Raw genomic sequence first — 16,473 nt, forward strand, 5'->3', positions numbered from 1 at the left:
TCACAAGGAATAAAACTGCACAGATTTAATTGGTTTGTCAAATACCATCTTGGAACCATCCTTTTTTTTTTTTTGGTCCCGTTTACACTGGTAAAATCTGCTGCAGAGCCCCTTCCTCTGACAGTTAAAAGCTTCCTTCTAACTTCCAGCCTCGATTTATTCAGAGCCAGTTCCAGCCTATTTGTTCTTGTGCCAGCATTTCAGCTTATATAGCTCTTATCCCTCCCTCGTGTTTACCCCCACAACACATTTCTGGAGAGCAGGCCTATCTCTGCTCAGCCTTCATGTTATTAGGCTGAACAAGCTCTGCTCTTCCAGCCTTCTTTCATAAGACAGCTTCTCCATTTCCCCAGTCACCCCAGTAACCCTCCACTCAGAATCTCAAACATGGGTAACCACAGCTGTCCCAATCAGGTTTTCCTTGGTATCTTACACAACAACATTAATGCTACTATAGTTCTACAATGAAATGGGTATCAGCCTGGTTGCATAGCAGTCCATCCTCATTCGTCAAGCATTTGACTGCCTGTCTTCTAAGCCAAGGTGTTTGTCATTTAAGGCAGCAAATTCCATCACTGATCCCAATGTACACTGCTTCTCTGCTTCATAATACCAAAATTCTTTGGTCTGAATCAACAACATTCCCCAATCAGCGCTTTGTTTCATTAACTCAAGTAACTCCATAACCACTTGCCAGTTCCCCTTTTCTCCAGCCCAAGTTGTTTGCCATCCATGTCCCTTTGACTACTCTTTCTGCATGACAGAACTCTTCTTTTAATTCCCATCTTCTGTAAAGAATTTCCAGCACAATACATTCAATGCTCCAAAGGAACCCAGTGCCAGGGAAAGTTCAGGTTGGATATTAGGAAAAATTTATTCTCTGAAAGAGTGGTGGAGTCACCATCCCTGGAGGTGCTCCAGAACAGTGGAGATGTGGCACTGAGGGATGTGGGCAGTGGGCATGGTGGGGGTGGGTTGGGCTTGGAGATCTCAGAGGTCTTTTCCAACCTTGATGATTCTACGATTCTATGATTACACAGGTCTTGATTTCTGCTGAGTGAAAGCTCTCAAGGAGCCTGACACAATCTATCTTCCACTTACCCCACTTTTCATGTGCCCTTATGCGTTCAGTTATTTCAAAAGCTGCTCTAAAGCATTGCATTGTACTGAGGTACAGCCAGGAGTTTCTCTAATCACTTTCCAGCAGCTGCCCCATCCTTTATTACAGGTGCTGTGCTTGCTACTTCCCAGACAAAAGCACACAGGTTTGAATGGTGACTTAATTAATAATTTATTAAGAACTTTTGCAATGGGAATGTTGATCTCCTGTGCTGTGTCTCTCTTCTGGGTCTCCTCTGACCCTGACAGACTAGAACACTCTATGTACACAAGTCTGCGTTGCACGGGACTCTATCAGTTCTATTCACCCACTCCCAATAGTGATCTTCAGCATTAAGGAAGGCTGAGGCTGCCCCTTCAGTGTCTGGATGACACATACTGCTTACTGCAAGGTAGACCTGTTCATTCCTTCTCTTTCTCTTTATACGACTAGTGAGCCTTTTACTGTCTCTTTTCCTTACAAGATTCTCTTTGTTTCACACCCAAATGTAGGCTTTCATTGCCTAACCTTCAAGATAGAGCTTCTTTACCAAATCTAACCTTTCTCTCTTTCCCAACATAATCCTTTTTTTTTTTCTCTTTTCTTCTTTTCAAGGTTATTATTTATCTGAGGTCTAAACCCTTCCTGACAGCATTCTTTTTTTTTTTTTTCTCAACACAAATTCCAGATGGCTTCTATACCTTGCTTTAAAGAAATCCCCACCATTTTACATCTTCAAATCCCTGTGTTGCCCTGCCCTATTCATTTCACCTGCTTCAGACATCAGCAGGAGCTACTGCTGGCCATGAAAATGTACAGACTGGGGACTCTGTCATTCTTACAGAAGGGCTGAAGCCATGAAAGCCACTTAATAATAATATCACCAATACTAATAGTAGTGTCACCATCTCCATCTCCATCCTTCATAGCTACTCAGTTACGGGCAAGATGAATCTTGGGTGGCTGCACAAGCAAGCTGTCTTCTCAACTCTAGATAGCTTTGTATTAAAAGGGAATGTGCAATGCTTTACCCATTCCGGGCTCTGATATACAGACATTTGCTTTTTGTGCTGGTTGGTGCCCAGGCAACACCTCAGTACCAGCTTGAACCTGGGTTAGTGGGTAACAACATTTCTGCACTGTGATAATCCCACAGATCAAATTCTGTGCCGGTGTGGCTGAAGCTACGCATCTTTGTTCAAGTTTGCATGAAGTTGGCATGACTGAACTGTTACCGGTGTTACACAGAAATAAGTTGCCTTCTGATGGGATTCTCGAGCGGAGCATTGCGTCAACCCTGCAGTTTTAATTTGCTGGAAGGAAGAATAGCACTTTGATATTCATCCCCACTTGTGTCAAACAAGATACGTGCTCTGATTTGCCATGACCACAATTTCATAACTCCAGAAAGACGCAGTCACACAGCAGTCAAGATGTTTTTGCTAAAGTCAACAAACCTAACACAAGGGCGTTTAAGGCTTCCTCCTACATTTTTCACTGTGTGCTTATAAGGCAGCTTGGTCTTATCCTAATAAACACATTTTCTCACGTTAGTCAGATTTGAGATTTGATAATCTCATAAGGAAGCATGCAAGTCTCAAGCGTAGCGGGATCCACAACAAAAAGCAATAATAAAGGAACAACGAAATTTCATCGAGATGAGGATGGGTAGAGCTAGAATTGTCTCTGTGAAAAAGCTGGGGAAAAGGAAAAAACAATGCAAGAGGTGTAAAGAGAGAGAAACCTCCAGAATTCAGCTTCTCCACGCCATTAATTATGGCCGTCAGGAGAATCGAGCACTTTGGACAGATTTCGCCCGGATTCAGGAAAGCGCTTTAACATGGGTTTAAGTTTACCCTCTGTTTGGAAAGTACTTAAGTATAGGCTTAACTTTGAGTAGACGTTTAAGTCCCCTTGACTTTAACATGTGCTCAAGTCTTACCTACAAAGGAGGCATTCTCCCCCAAGCAGGAGACCGTCTTGGCTTAGGCACTGGATTAGCGATGAAGAGACAGGGATTTGAGCCTGCTTCTACCCCTGGCCATCGACCCCTTCTCTGTGCATCAATTTTCCCACCTGTAAAATGGAGCTAACTGCACCGCCGTTTGCAAAATGTGCTACTGCTGACTTACAAAACGTGTTAATGGCCGCTCTGAAAGTAATACCTCCTATTCAGTTCCGTGCAAACTGCAATAAAGAGCACAGCAACGCTGTTTGATGGAGCAAAATCTCTGCTGCACAACACTGCCTTTCAACATAGCCACTGCCATTAGCTACGCAAGCCTCATCTTTAGAAAGTTCATATTCATATCACTGTATCCAGGCCTTTCTAACTCCTCTGAAACAACAATGGTTAATATGGGGCAATGGGGGATCTCAGCTGCACATCCTTCCCTGTTAATTCAATAAGGGTTGACTTTATTGGCTGGTTTCTCTTTTTTATATACCTCTAAGAGACACCTACCTTCTGTATATATATTTTTTTAATTTTAACTTAAAAAAAAAAATCAATTTAAATTAATGGGTATTAAGTTGTTGGATGCATTTTACACCTTCTACGTGAAGTGAGTTTGGATTTTCATTAGATAGAGCTAACACCAATTTTCAATAAAATATTAACCAAACACACACAGAAACAGTTCATGTGGATCTATCCACTACTTCAATAAAATTAATAGACTTAGATATTTACTCTTGCCCCAGCAGTAATATTTTCCCACATTACATTTCAAACAATGAAATGACACTAAATTCATTTAAAACAAATTTATACTATTGTTATTTTAAACAATACTTAATTCAATTTCAGTGTTTGGCATGCAACATTTGAAAATATCAATATTGTAGTTTAATGTAAAAATAATAATAATGCAGCTGCAAATTGTTAGCATACACAAGCTTCCCAAATGCCTTCCAGGGCTGGTATTTACATTAAACTGAAAATGAGCAAAACCAGCCAGATGTAACTGTGCCATCCAGAGAATGTGGCTGCAAAGACTTATGTACACACTTACACTTACAGAAGCACACATATGTTCTACATTTAAATGTGTATATATGTACAGGTATGTCAGCATATGTGTGTGTCTATGTCTGTGTCTATGCATATGTATGAGAGGGAAGTGCCTGGAGGGCTGAAATGTTATTACTTAATAACAGAGTTATGAATAGTATGTATTATATCCAATAATATAATAACCCACATTGTTATATGTCCAATAGACTATTATAAAACTTACATTAGCACCCCAAGGAAATTATATGCCAGTATAGAGCAGGGCAGAGTCCGCAGTGGATGAATGCTTCAGAGGAGCAGCTCTACTCAGCTGTTTCCTTAAAAATGTAGGATATCTTGTGCTTCTTTGGCCTTTCCACGAGCTTGGGGAAAAGGGCCTTTTTTATCATTTGGATGAGATCTTTAGGTTGAGGAAGAAAGGGACTAAGCTGCATAAAAGCACATGTGAGATAAGGAAAGATCCAAGACAGCCAGCATGGCTTCATCAAGGGCAGATTGTGCCCGACCCATCTGATGGCCTTCTATGATGAAGTGATGGTATCAGTAGGCAAAAGGCAATTGATGTAACCCACCTGGACTTGTTCAAGACCTTTGGCATGGTTCCACACCATATTCTTATCTCAGAATTGGAAAGGTATGGATTTGAAGGGTGGACTATTTGATGGATAAGGAATTGGTTGGAAGGTCACGGTCAGAGGGCTGTTGTCCATGGCTCTGTGTGCAGGAGGAGACTGACAATGAGCGGTGTATCCCAGGGATCTGGGGGAAGAAATTCTTTACTCAGAGGGTGGTGAGGCCCTGGCACTTTTGCCTGGAGCTGTGGGTGCCCCATTGCTGGAAGTGCCTGAGGCCAGGGATGGGGCTATGGGCAGCCTGAGCAGGGTGGGTTTCCCAGCCCACAGCAGGGGTTAGACCTAGGTTAAGGTCTCTTCCAACTCAAGCCATTTTATGATTTTGTGATTCTAAAAGAGGGGTCACTGTAAGTGGAGTGACTTGAGACAACCTCTGAGGAGACCATCAAGTATTAAACATGCAACCTTTACAGTTTTTTATTCCTCTACTAAGACATGTTTAGAACAACCATGAGGCCATAGCTACTCTGACCTCAGTTCCCAGCTCTGTGCTATGGTCCCCAGCCTCAGTATTTAGATTGGATCTCTACCTGCTGACATGGTCCTTTGAAGCCCTTCTAACAAAGAAGAGCTTGCCATTTGAGGATACTTCCTCAATGTTCAGCACGCAGGGGAGCTCTGATTCAGAATAAAACAAGCAGCTAGAAGAGTGTGTGGGTACTTAGCTAATTACACGTTTGGTAAATTTGTGTTTTAAAACAATGCTGCTTGTCTCCTCCCTTTGCAGAGTGCCAGCTTACTGGAGCGTTTCCCATGGATTGGCAATTAGATGTAATTAGGTCTTGTGATTTCTGCATTTGTCTTCATGTCACCAAGTTTACTACTAAAAATGCTCATTTTGTTGGTAGGCGTTCTCTAATTGCTTACAGCTTGCAGCAGTAATAGAAACCGTTGGCAGCCACGGCACCTGAGTTTACTGCTGGATCAAGACATCATTCCAAGCTCAACTTTACAGGAGGATTTTGTGGCAGTCAAGGTAGAAGGACAGAACAAGGTACAAGAGGTTTAAGATGCAAAGGAACATCTGAGTTGGGCATTAGAAGATCTTCACAGAGCAAAAATTCAAAGCAGGAAATGAGGCTAGATTTGATATGGATTCTTCCACAGTGGAGAGCTTTAAGAATAGGTTAGAGAAATAGCCAGCAGGAGTGGTTTAGGTTTTGTTGGATGCTGGCACAGGGAGATGGACTGAAGAGCTTTCTAAGAGTCCTTTGAGTCTTATTTGTTGGTTTTATGAGAAGTACGAGCCTTTGCTCACCATGTGTCACCATGTCCCACTGCGTGTGCATTTGTCACGTAAGTCATATGGGCATGGGTCCCCTCTCCTGGCTAGATCTTCTAAGCTCTTAAATGCATTCCCCTGAAGAGTGCATAGCAGAAGGGCGCATTTGACAAGCACAATTGGAGATAAGCAGCCCTGAGGAGTTTTAGGACACCAAAGAAAGAAAATAATCTTCTGGTTTCTTCCTTGCACAAAAAAGATTTAAAATAACTCCATCCCCTCTGGACTGCAGAAAGAGACACTCTAAACCTGATAATCTGCAGCTCGTAGACAGAACATTTTCTCTGCTGATCTCAGAGATCTTTGCTAAAGAGGTCAGCAGTGGGATCCTGTTTTGCCGAGGACCGCAGGTGTGCAGAGCTGTGCTGGTGGCCACACCACCAGGTCAGCAGAGCTGTGGGCTGCTCATGCTGGGCTTCTTGCAGATGGAGAATGCAGTGCATCTGTGTGGGCAGACCAGCTGGAGCCCAGCGGAGCTTAGCTAGCCAAGTCTAAGTCCATCAGCAGACACCATAAGAACAGTTCTTTCTTAGCAAAGAAAGCCCCACCGATGGCTTGGCACCAAGGATGGAGGCATGCGTGGGTCACAAAATACAGTGATTGCACTCATTCCTCATCCTCACCAAGCTGTGCAGACATACTACTGGCAGCTGGCTTATGTTTACCCCACAGGTCATAGGACGGAGGAGAAGTAGAGCAAAAGGCCCTTCCAGTTGTCCTGACGCTTTCAAGGCGTGTGCCTTTGCCTGGAGCAAGCACACTTAGGGATGACGCATGTGGTTATGCACAATCCACCCGCAGAGACTGCTGCTCTTTGTCTAGCAAATGCTGCTGTGACAAAGCTGTTCCCTATCACTCCCTTTGATTAAATATTTGCTACAGAGCTGGCTCAGTGCTTTTCTCAAACTCCGCAATCTTGGATTTAGGATTGACAATAGCAACGAAGAACAGAAACACTGTATGCATATATACAGGGATAACACCTAAAAATTCAAGGCTGGTGGCCCTGACATCACGTGAGGCATTTATTTGTTTCTCGAGTCAAGCTTTGGGGAAAAAATACCCTCAAACTATCTGGTTTATTTTTGTCTGGAGCTGCAGGGCAGATGAGTTTTCCAGAAGGGATAGAAAGCTGCCATCGATTTTATTATTGAGTCAGTTTTAATGAGTCACAGTATTTTTGGAAGGCTTTTAAGATTACTGTAAAGTGCTTAGTTACAGTGGCTACAGGTGCCAAGGCAGGAAAGGGAATAACAAAGAAATGCACAGCAGCTGTATCGCTACGCTTCCCCTCAGAACTGGGATCAGCAGAACAACACACATAGAAAATGCAAAAGAAAATAGGAGGAGATGTAAGAGATGACAGAAGTCAGCATGGTCAGCTGCTACACTACAGCAAAGTGCATTTTATTTAAGGGACTGCCTAATGCTCCTGGGAAAGGGCTGCTGAAAGACTCTGGATTGCCAGACTTTCAGTGAATTGCATGTTTGCCTTTCAAACTGTCCTTTGGTTGTAAGTCATTTGCTCCCATGGCTGCCAAGCTCTACCACTGTCAGCCTGTGTCGGATGAGCCTGGAAACATCTCATTTAGCAGATGAGAGAAGGGAAGGCTTAATGGGGAAAAGGGGTGGTATCAAAGAAAAGAATCTTTTTTCTTTGACTGTAATTTGCCTTTTTTTTTTTTTGCCTGTATCATTCTGAAAGACTTGGGGTGCAACTTGCAGAGAGCCCATAGGGATGCTCTGTGCTATATGACAAACAATAATTAGTAAAATATTTTGTAATTTCTGCTAAAAAGTATGTTCTAACGCTCAAAAATACAGAGCTAGATCAAAAGCTCCCGGTTATCTTATGATGTGCCAGCCCAGTTTCAGATCTTTCCCATAACGACTGGACCCAGAGTTTGGTGCAGGCAGCACCCATGCTTCCAGTGCACGAGCTCGGAGCAGGATCCATTAAACATGCACATGCTCATGTTTGCTTCGGCATAGCAAGTGCCTGAATGCACAGCTGGATGCTTGCATATGCAAATACTGGTTTGTACGTGCAGATAGCTGCACACAGACCGAGGAATCGGTTCTGGCTTTGGGGGCCCATCTCCTCCTGCCACCCTTCACCAAGCAGGGTCACTACTGGCTTCGTAGCATCTTCCAGCATCTTCAGCGAGGCATTGCTGGCCCTGGAGATGGCATATAGCACCCTGGGTACACAAACACACACCAGTGAGGCAGGGAGAAGCGGAGGAAACCACTCATTGTCTCCAGCTCCAGCCTTGTGTCTGCTCTTCATGCGTGACTGGCATGAGTCCCACCGCTAAGTCCTTGGCTGCCAGCCATGCACGGAGTGGCAGGCACCTGTCCCTGCTGGGAGACCTGGCGACCCCGGCGTGCCCTAACGGTTAGTTCTTTTCTAACATCACGTCTACTCGAATTTACCTCAGGATTTCCCCCCTCCGGGTGCCAGGGAGCTTGGCTGATGCCAACTGCTTCACCATGGATAAGGCAAGGAGCGTTCCCAAGCTGCACCCGGGCACCCTCGAAGCATTCAGCTGTACTCTCCTCGCTGGAACAGATGGGGCCCATCAAGGTGTTAGTGTCCTCCAGCACATCAGCGAAATACCCCAGCAATGGGACAAAGTCAGGAGAGAAAAACAAACTGCTGCTGAGCTCCCTCTCAACCATCCTTAAATCGCAGAGACGGGCTAAGCAGAAGGACTGGCTCTGTGCTCCCACTTTGGGGCACCAATGGGGCCAGTGATGCTCCCACCACCCTTCCTGCAAGGACGCCATCTCTGTGCCCAGGGAATCACAGCTCCCGGAGCTCTGCACTGCGTTTTCTTAATTTGCTTTCTTCGGGAAGCCCATCCAAGCATTTCCCTTTCTGTTCACAAACCAGGCACGCAGCAGCACCATGCATGCACAGACAGAAATGCCTTTCACAAGCTGTCTCCAAGTGGCTCTGCTGGAGTGGGGACAAGGAATTTCATTTCACTGGAAAGAGACCAGCCAGTAAGAGCTCTTTTTTTCAGGAAGTTTAGAGCAGCAATAGGACTAAAACATAGAAGTCCTTATTCTGCAACCTGTTTCTTACATAGCATTCTCCTTTCTTCAGCGTTACAAATGTGAGTATAAGTCTTTCCAAAGCGTGGAGAATTTTTGAGTGATCTTCCATTATTTCAGCTTCATTTATGGTCTCTTGCACATTTCACTTATCCGTCTGAAGAAAAGGAACAGAAGCTTTTGCTTTCTGACAACTCATCTGCAATGGAAATTGGCAGGTTCTGGGCATCTTGTCCTCATTTTAATGACATGAAGTTCATCAGGTAGAAAGAATGACAGATAGGGGTTGGAGGGGCCTTAGTTTGCACCTTGCTATAATTGTGTGCAAATATAGCATAGGAGAAAAAAAGAAAAAGAAAAACACAAGCAAAAAGCTGCCTGCTCTGTGATAAGGAAATAGAGATGGCTGAAGGCAGAACATCCCAGATCTCACGCCTGACACTCCTTCACTCTGCAGCCACTTTCCCTCTTGAGCAACCAACCACAGTCCAATGGGTTCCTTCCATCCATCCTATCCATCTCCTCTGAGCACCAATTTTCTCATCCCAAGCTCTCCTCTGCAAGAGCCATACAGTGCCCACAGGCTGGAAGCTCCATCTCAGCAGGCTCCACTGTGAAAGAAATAACACAAGAAAAACTAAGCATCCAAATCTCCTCTCCAAACCCAACACTCATTTTGTATTTAAGTTCAAAGTGATGCAAAAGCCAGCACAACCAAGGCCGAGCAACTGCAAGGACAATGCAAAAAGTGCTTTGTACTGAAACGATGGGCCAAGATTGAAGCCGGTCTCAGGACTGTTCATCTGCAAAAAGAGAGAAAAAAAGAGGGCTAAAAACAGCTGAGCAGCAGTGAGATGAAGGAAAAGCCATCATTTAGGGCACTGGCAACTCGTTAACCCAAATGACCTGCATCTCTGGCGAGCCCTGACCCAAGGACTTGAGAATTTACCTCCGCTGCCCAATAAACTGTCGCTGCCCAGCTTCTCTAATTAAAATAGTCCTGGATTTGCAGGACCTACCCAGAGAATAAACTGGAATTGATCAGATTAGCTAAGCCAGATCATACGTAGAGCATACAGGCTGGCCAACAGCCTACTTTGGACCAGATTAACCAGCTAAAATAATTGGGGATTTTTGCAAAGTCTGCCCCTAAAGACTCGCATTAAAGAAATGCACCAAAGACTGAGCGTGTACTGCAGCCCATTTCTTTTTACCTTATTTAGTTCCTAGTTTGATGGTCTTTGGCAAATGCTGGGAAATAGCCTTTTATCTTTTGCTTACCAGTGAAAAAAAGGTCTCTGCTACAGCTTCAGGTGAGCTGCACCAATGGAGACTGGTGGGTCTCCAAAAGGGTAGGGAGGCTGTATTTAATGTCTTACCATAGAATCTTAGAACCATTTGAGTTACAAGGGACCCTTAAAGGTCAACTAGTCCAAAATCAGTACTGTCACTCCAAAACTCTGTTACCCTTATTCCTACCCAGTGCTCCCTGTATTTCACCCCTGTGCAATGAGGAATGATTTGTTGGGATTTTATGGACTGACTCTTAAGCGAGAAAAAAGCTGCATTCAGTCTTTGCTGGAAAAGAAGGAGGAGGCAGAAAGTCCTGCAGCCTGAAAAGGACTGAACCCAGATGGTTGCAAAATGCCCTTAGGGACCACATGGAAAATGGCCCTGGGAGACACAGTGCACCCCTCCACCCGTTTTCACTACGTCCTGTGCAGGGCAGCCACATCCTGCCTGATGTTTCTTCTGAGCAATATGGATGTCGTGGCCACTCGGGTAGAACAGGTTTTGCTACCAGTGCCAAGACTGCAGGCACAGGGAGGAGCAGAAGGAGGAGCAGAGCCAGGAAACACCTGAGAGCTGCAGTCCCCGCTCCTGTTCTCACCGCCTTCAGCAGCCTCTGCCCAAGCCAAACAGACAGCAGGGCCGCCAACATCTTGTTCTCCTCTGCGGGGGCAGCCACCCACTTGGCTTCTGCCTGCAGCAAGCCTTGGGCTTTCCCTGCATTGCTACAAACCTATCAAAAGCCATGTCACAGGGGAATCAACATAATGTCTTTTTGGGACCACTGCTCTCACTGTTCGATGAACTCCTCTGACACTGAGTTTTTACCACACAAAAGCCATATATGTCAAGGCAGATAAAACATCCTGTAGATAGCTGTATTGCATAATAAAGCACTGGCACAGGTTGACCAGAGAGGCAGTGGTGCCCCATCCCTGCAGACACCCAAGGTCAGGCTGGATGGGCTCTGAGCACCTGATGGAGCTGTGGGTGTCCATATTTGTTGCAGAGGGGTTGGACCAGATGGCCTTTAAGAGTCCCTTCTAACTCAAACGACTCAACGATTCAGTGATTCTGTTGACCTCACCTGTGGGATGTAACACAATTCACTCACCTCCAAACTCTTTATGAAGGATCTGTCCTAGCACAGCCAACAGTGGAGACTTTGCTGAACCAGTGGTGGCCTGGAGTCCATCTCTCTGAGCAGCAAGGCAATAAAGAGAAGCATATGTAATTAAAGGGCAGCAAAAGACCTCTTCTCCCTGGTTTTGATTTTCTCAAGGACATTGGGAGGCTTCTATTAATGAGAATCATAGAGTAGCTTAGGTTGGGAGGCATCTTAGAGCCCATCCAGTTCCACTCCCATGAGCTGGTAGTCCCCCCACTACAGCAGGCTGCTCAGGTCCCCATCCAGCCTGGCTTTGAGTGCCTCCAGAGATCACCGAATCACAGAAAGACAGAATGGCCTGGGTAGGAAGCGACCTCAAGGATCACGAAGCTCCAACCCTCCCACCACAGGCAGGGCCACCAACCTCCACATTTCATAGCAGCCCAGGCTGCCCAGGGCCCCATCCAACCTGGCCTTCAACACCTCCAGGGATGGATGGGGCATCCACAGCCTCTCTGGGCAGCTGCTCCAGCACCTCACCACTCTCATAGCGAAGAACTTCCCCCTGACATCCAACCTCAATCTTCCCTCCTTTATCTTAAAACCATTTCCCCTTGTCCTGCCATTATCTAAAGAGTTGAATGGAATGGGACATACACAGCTTCTCTGGGTAAAAATATAAACTGAAACGCAGAAAAGCCCCAACAACAATTTTCTTCATACAAGATAGACACTGTAGAACTGTGACTGGTTCAATCAGTATCTTGCATTGTCATATCTTTGCCTGTTCCTTTTCCCCCTCACCCAGGATGCTCAGGATGGTGGAGGCTGGAGCTCCATAGAAAACCATGACAAGTGCCATGCCCTCTCTCTGCTGAAGGCAAACTTCCTTTTTCCCAAGCTTGCTTCCACCCAAGCTCAAAGCAACAGGCTCATTTCAGCCACGGCTTTTTCACAACCCAGCCCTGCACACACAATCTGTTCTTCTGCACCCATAGAAGCCACTCACAGCCATTCTGCACTTCCAGTCTCCTGGAATCTGCTGCTTGCTACTGGTCTGAGGGTAGGAGCGCAGAGCTGCCATGAGGTGAGCACACCGAATGCTAATTGGCCTGCAAATGAATCCTTACATACCACAAGCCAGGGAGTGCATCTGCTTTTTGAGCAGAGGGACAGCTGCCACAGCGGGAGAGAACGGTTCAGTCCCAGGTCTGTCTTGGCTGCCATGACCCATCTCCTCAATTGCCACGTGTGAAATTGCTCCTGAGATGAACGAAGCAGCCCCATATACAGAACAATTACAAAACCAGAGCTGTAAGGTGTTCATCTTCACTTCATCTGGGCTCTTGCCGAGGTGTCCTTTGGGGGTTGCTGTGGGATCCACAGCTGAACCCCACATTTTTCACCCAAGTGGGGTTGGCAACCCCACCCAAGGCAGCGGGGCTGGAATTAGGTGATCCTTAAGGTCCCCTCCAACCTCAGCCATTCTATGCTGCTATGATTTCACCCTCTTTTGTAGAATGATGTCCAGAAGCTGACCTAAGACACCCGCACAGGGGTATTATATAACAATGGAGATTGTATGCGTAGTTGATGTAAAAACACTTAATCTCACAGCTGCTTCCCTCCCCTACATCCTCGGCAAAATTCTCCTTTCATCTCCCCTTTAAATACCTGGTATTTAATCATTTCACAGGGTTGGCAAAACAAGCGCAATGGAGGCAATGTTTCCTCAGACCTATTTTTGTGTGGATGCGCGCGCGTGAATTTTTGGCAGAACCGGTGTTTGCGAGGAGCAGATAAAACTTTTCTGTTCAAGAACCACTGACAGCCAGGAATTGCTGCCTGCCAGCAAATCTCTGCTCGCCGGGGGAGATCATGTCATTGTTAGCCAGGTAGAGGGGCCGGGGATGGGAATCTAGAGAGCTTCCTTGTTAGGCTGTCAATGGAAGGGTTGTTCAGCAATTACTCTAAGACAGTAAATCTCTGTGTGTGGACCCACTTCAAGATAAAATCCAGACTTGGTTTGCCCTGCTTATAGAGCACGGATGCATATGCATCCTGGAAGCGACATAACCCGGTAATATTTTATTCACATCACACTCCAAGGAGCTCACTGACTGGAATTCAATAGAAACTGTTCTCTGTGTGAAAGTAATTTCAGAAAGTAATCTAGTTTATGGAAATGAAAGGCATCAAAACACAAAAAACACTGTTTCTGTACAAGTGCTTTGCTTCAAATATTTGACATGGAAATTTATATAATCCCTCTGGGGCACATGGGTTTCACGAGTGTTAACATCTTTTGAAATGAATTTCACAAATGTTTATTTGGAATAGCAGGCATACAAATAATTTAGAATATCAAGGCATCTTGTTGAATCAGTCTTAATGATACAGATCTCAGATGGCTGCGGAGGTTAAAAGGTATGAATTTTAATTGAGTGTATGGGAGATGTCATTTCCAATCATTGCGCTGCACTGCCACAGCTATCACTTTCCAATTCTAAGCTCTCTGCTACCTCCTCCTCGACTCTCTCTTACTTAAGGACCAAAGTGAAACATTTTTCACATTTTATTTGAGTGCTGGGCATGTATTAAATTCAGAGTTTTGCTGCCTATCTTGGTTCGTACAAGACTACATCACCGTCATATTGCAACACTTCTCAAGCAAGAAAAAGGATGACTTTTTCCAGATAGATAGTAGAACATTGTTATTCCAGCCTTAGAAAAAAAGTTAAATGATAAAAAGCAAACAGCATTGAGGCCATCTACAGCATGAATGGTTGCTGAGACCCTGGCCAAAGTCAGATTTTCTTCCCTGCTTCTATGGCGGCCTCTACTTAGAGTACAGCATAACGCTGAGGAGAAATTCTTTTGCTGTCTAAAAGCTAGCTTTTAATTAGTAGATCTATATTTATTTGTGGCTTGGGGCAATGTGATGGATAAGCATGAAAAGACAAACTAACTGGGTACCTGTTTGGAGATCTCTGCCCATACTGTGTGGCAAAGGAGCAAGGATCCTGTGGGAAAAGATATCGTGTGATTGGGTAATTAAAAATTATCATAAGCCATAGGCAGTAGGAAGGCAAATTAAGCCTGCAAAGGCAGCATGCGTTCTGAGAGCTCCTCAGATATTGAGTGCTCAATATTACAACTTCAACGCTCGTTTAAAGTTCATTCGTAACCCAGATTTGTAATCAGCAGGATTTTATCCAAGTTCTTATTTGCCTGTGTGTGACACACACACACACACACACACACACACATATAAACTGGGGAAGGAAAACAAAAAAGCAGTTTTCTCACATGGAACAAAGTGGTTAGGCCCATTGGTAGCTTTCTGCCTGGCTAACCTTGTGTTCCTTAGAACCTAGATGTGTTCCGACAACGCAAGGGAGTCAAGTCGGGCACGTTCCAGGGGAAGAAAGTCTCTCTGCCATTCAACAGACTTGGGTCAGAGCAGGTGCCATGCAGACCATGCCTTCAGAGAAACACAGCTGCCAAATTTCAGCAAACCTCTAAAGAACATGCACAAGACTGGTAACTTGGCCGAACACGGATGGACTTCAACAAGGGCATGAAGAGCACTTTGTTGGCAGGCAGCATATGGCCAATTTCCTTTCTTCTCCCAAGTGTGATGATAAAAGCTCAGCAAATGGCTGTGAGGGTTTTTTTTTCTTTTTGCAAGCAAAAACTTATTCCAAGAAATACCCTTTGTTTTCTTTACAATGTCTATTGTCAGCAGTAAGAGTACGATATGTTTGAGGCAACCATCCGAGCCATACAAGTTTTGAACCTCTAGAAAAACATTGGTGTTTTTGTATGACACATTCAAGATGCCTTGCTATGGACTGAATCATCACCTAGAGTGACTGGTTTCAAATACATTTTTGTTTGCTAGGATTTATGATCTTAAACAGTTGATAATAATCATTCTGGGTCAGACAACGGACAGTCATGTCACTGACTTTGGCAACCACTCAGAACAACAAAAGAATAAGTAAGTAATTGTGCTTCCCAAGAGTAACCTTCCAGCTTCTGGCAATCTGCTGGGATTTATGAGGCTACTGACCCTAAACAAGTAGGATTGAATGGAAATGACCCCCTGCAAGGCACAAATGTTCCTAAGACATCCCTGGGAGTTGGGAATCCATGATCATAGAATCATGGAATCATGTGAGTTGGAAGGGACCCTTGTGGGTCACCTAGTCCAATTCCCCTGCAACAAACAGGGACATCTTATCCTATCCTATGGGGCCATTTCAGGGTTTCAACAGCTTCACAAGCAGAAGGTATTTCTTGGCATCCTCTTTAAGATCCTTTCATCTTAGAGGAGACTGGACTCAACATCTGTCCTTGTTCCCAGCAGTGCTGTGCTGCTGCAGCATCCCCTCTCCATGGTGCATGAGCACACCCTGCCCATTATCAATCCCGAAACTCCCCTCTTGTTAGGGCAGGCTGGGAGGAACACAAAGCCCTCTGTTCTGCTTGAGTCTCTCCTGTGAATAGGTGGAACAAATGAGAAGCACAGAAAGCAAGAGAGGTTGTTCAAATGAGGGAATGACTTCTCTCAGGAAAGAGAGCTTTTCCTTCCTCTCCATCCCATTTGGATGGAGTGAGCCTTCTGCTGAGCAATGTGGACATCAGTTTCATCCCTCCACTCCTGACAGTCCGCTTTCCCCGTCCTATCACACACTTATTACTGCAATGTCTTTCCTGTCCTACAAACCACCCTTTCCAAACTGCATGTACTTGGGCATCTGCTGGTTTTAAAGGAGCACTGAGTTCTGTTCAAACCAGATCCATGCCTATAGAAGAGATCTTGAGTCCCCTTGTTCAGCAAACCCATTTACAACCAAGAAACCAAGTAGGGTCTGGGCACTGAACGCTTACAATGCACTGGCTGATCCAAAAGGTCTGCTCAGATATTATACAATCATTAATCATTAATTATTAATCATTAAGGCTGGAAAATACCACTAA

Source organism: Tetrao urogallus (assembly GCF_951394365.1).
Source record: "Tetrao urogallus genome assembly, chromosome: 6".
Taxonomy (NCBI): domain Eukaryota; kingdom Metazoa; phylum Chordata; class Aves; order Galliformes; family Phasianidae; genus Tetrao; species Tetrao urogallus.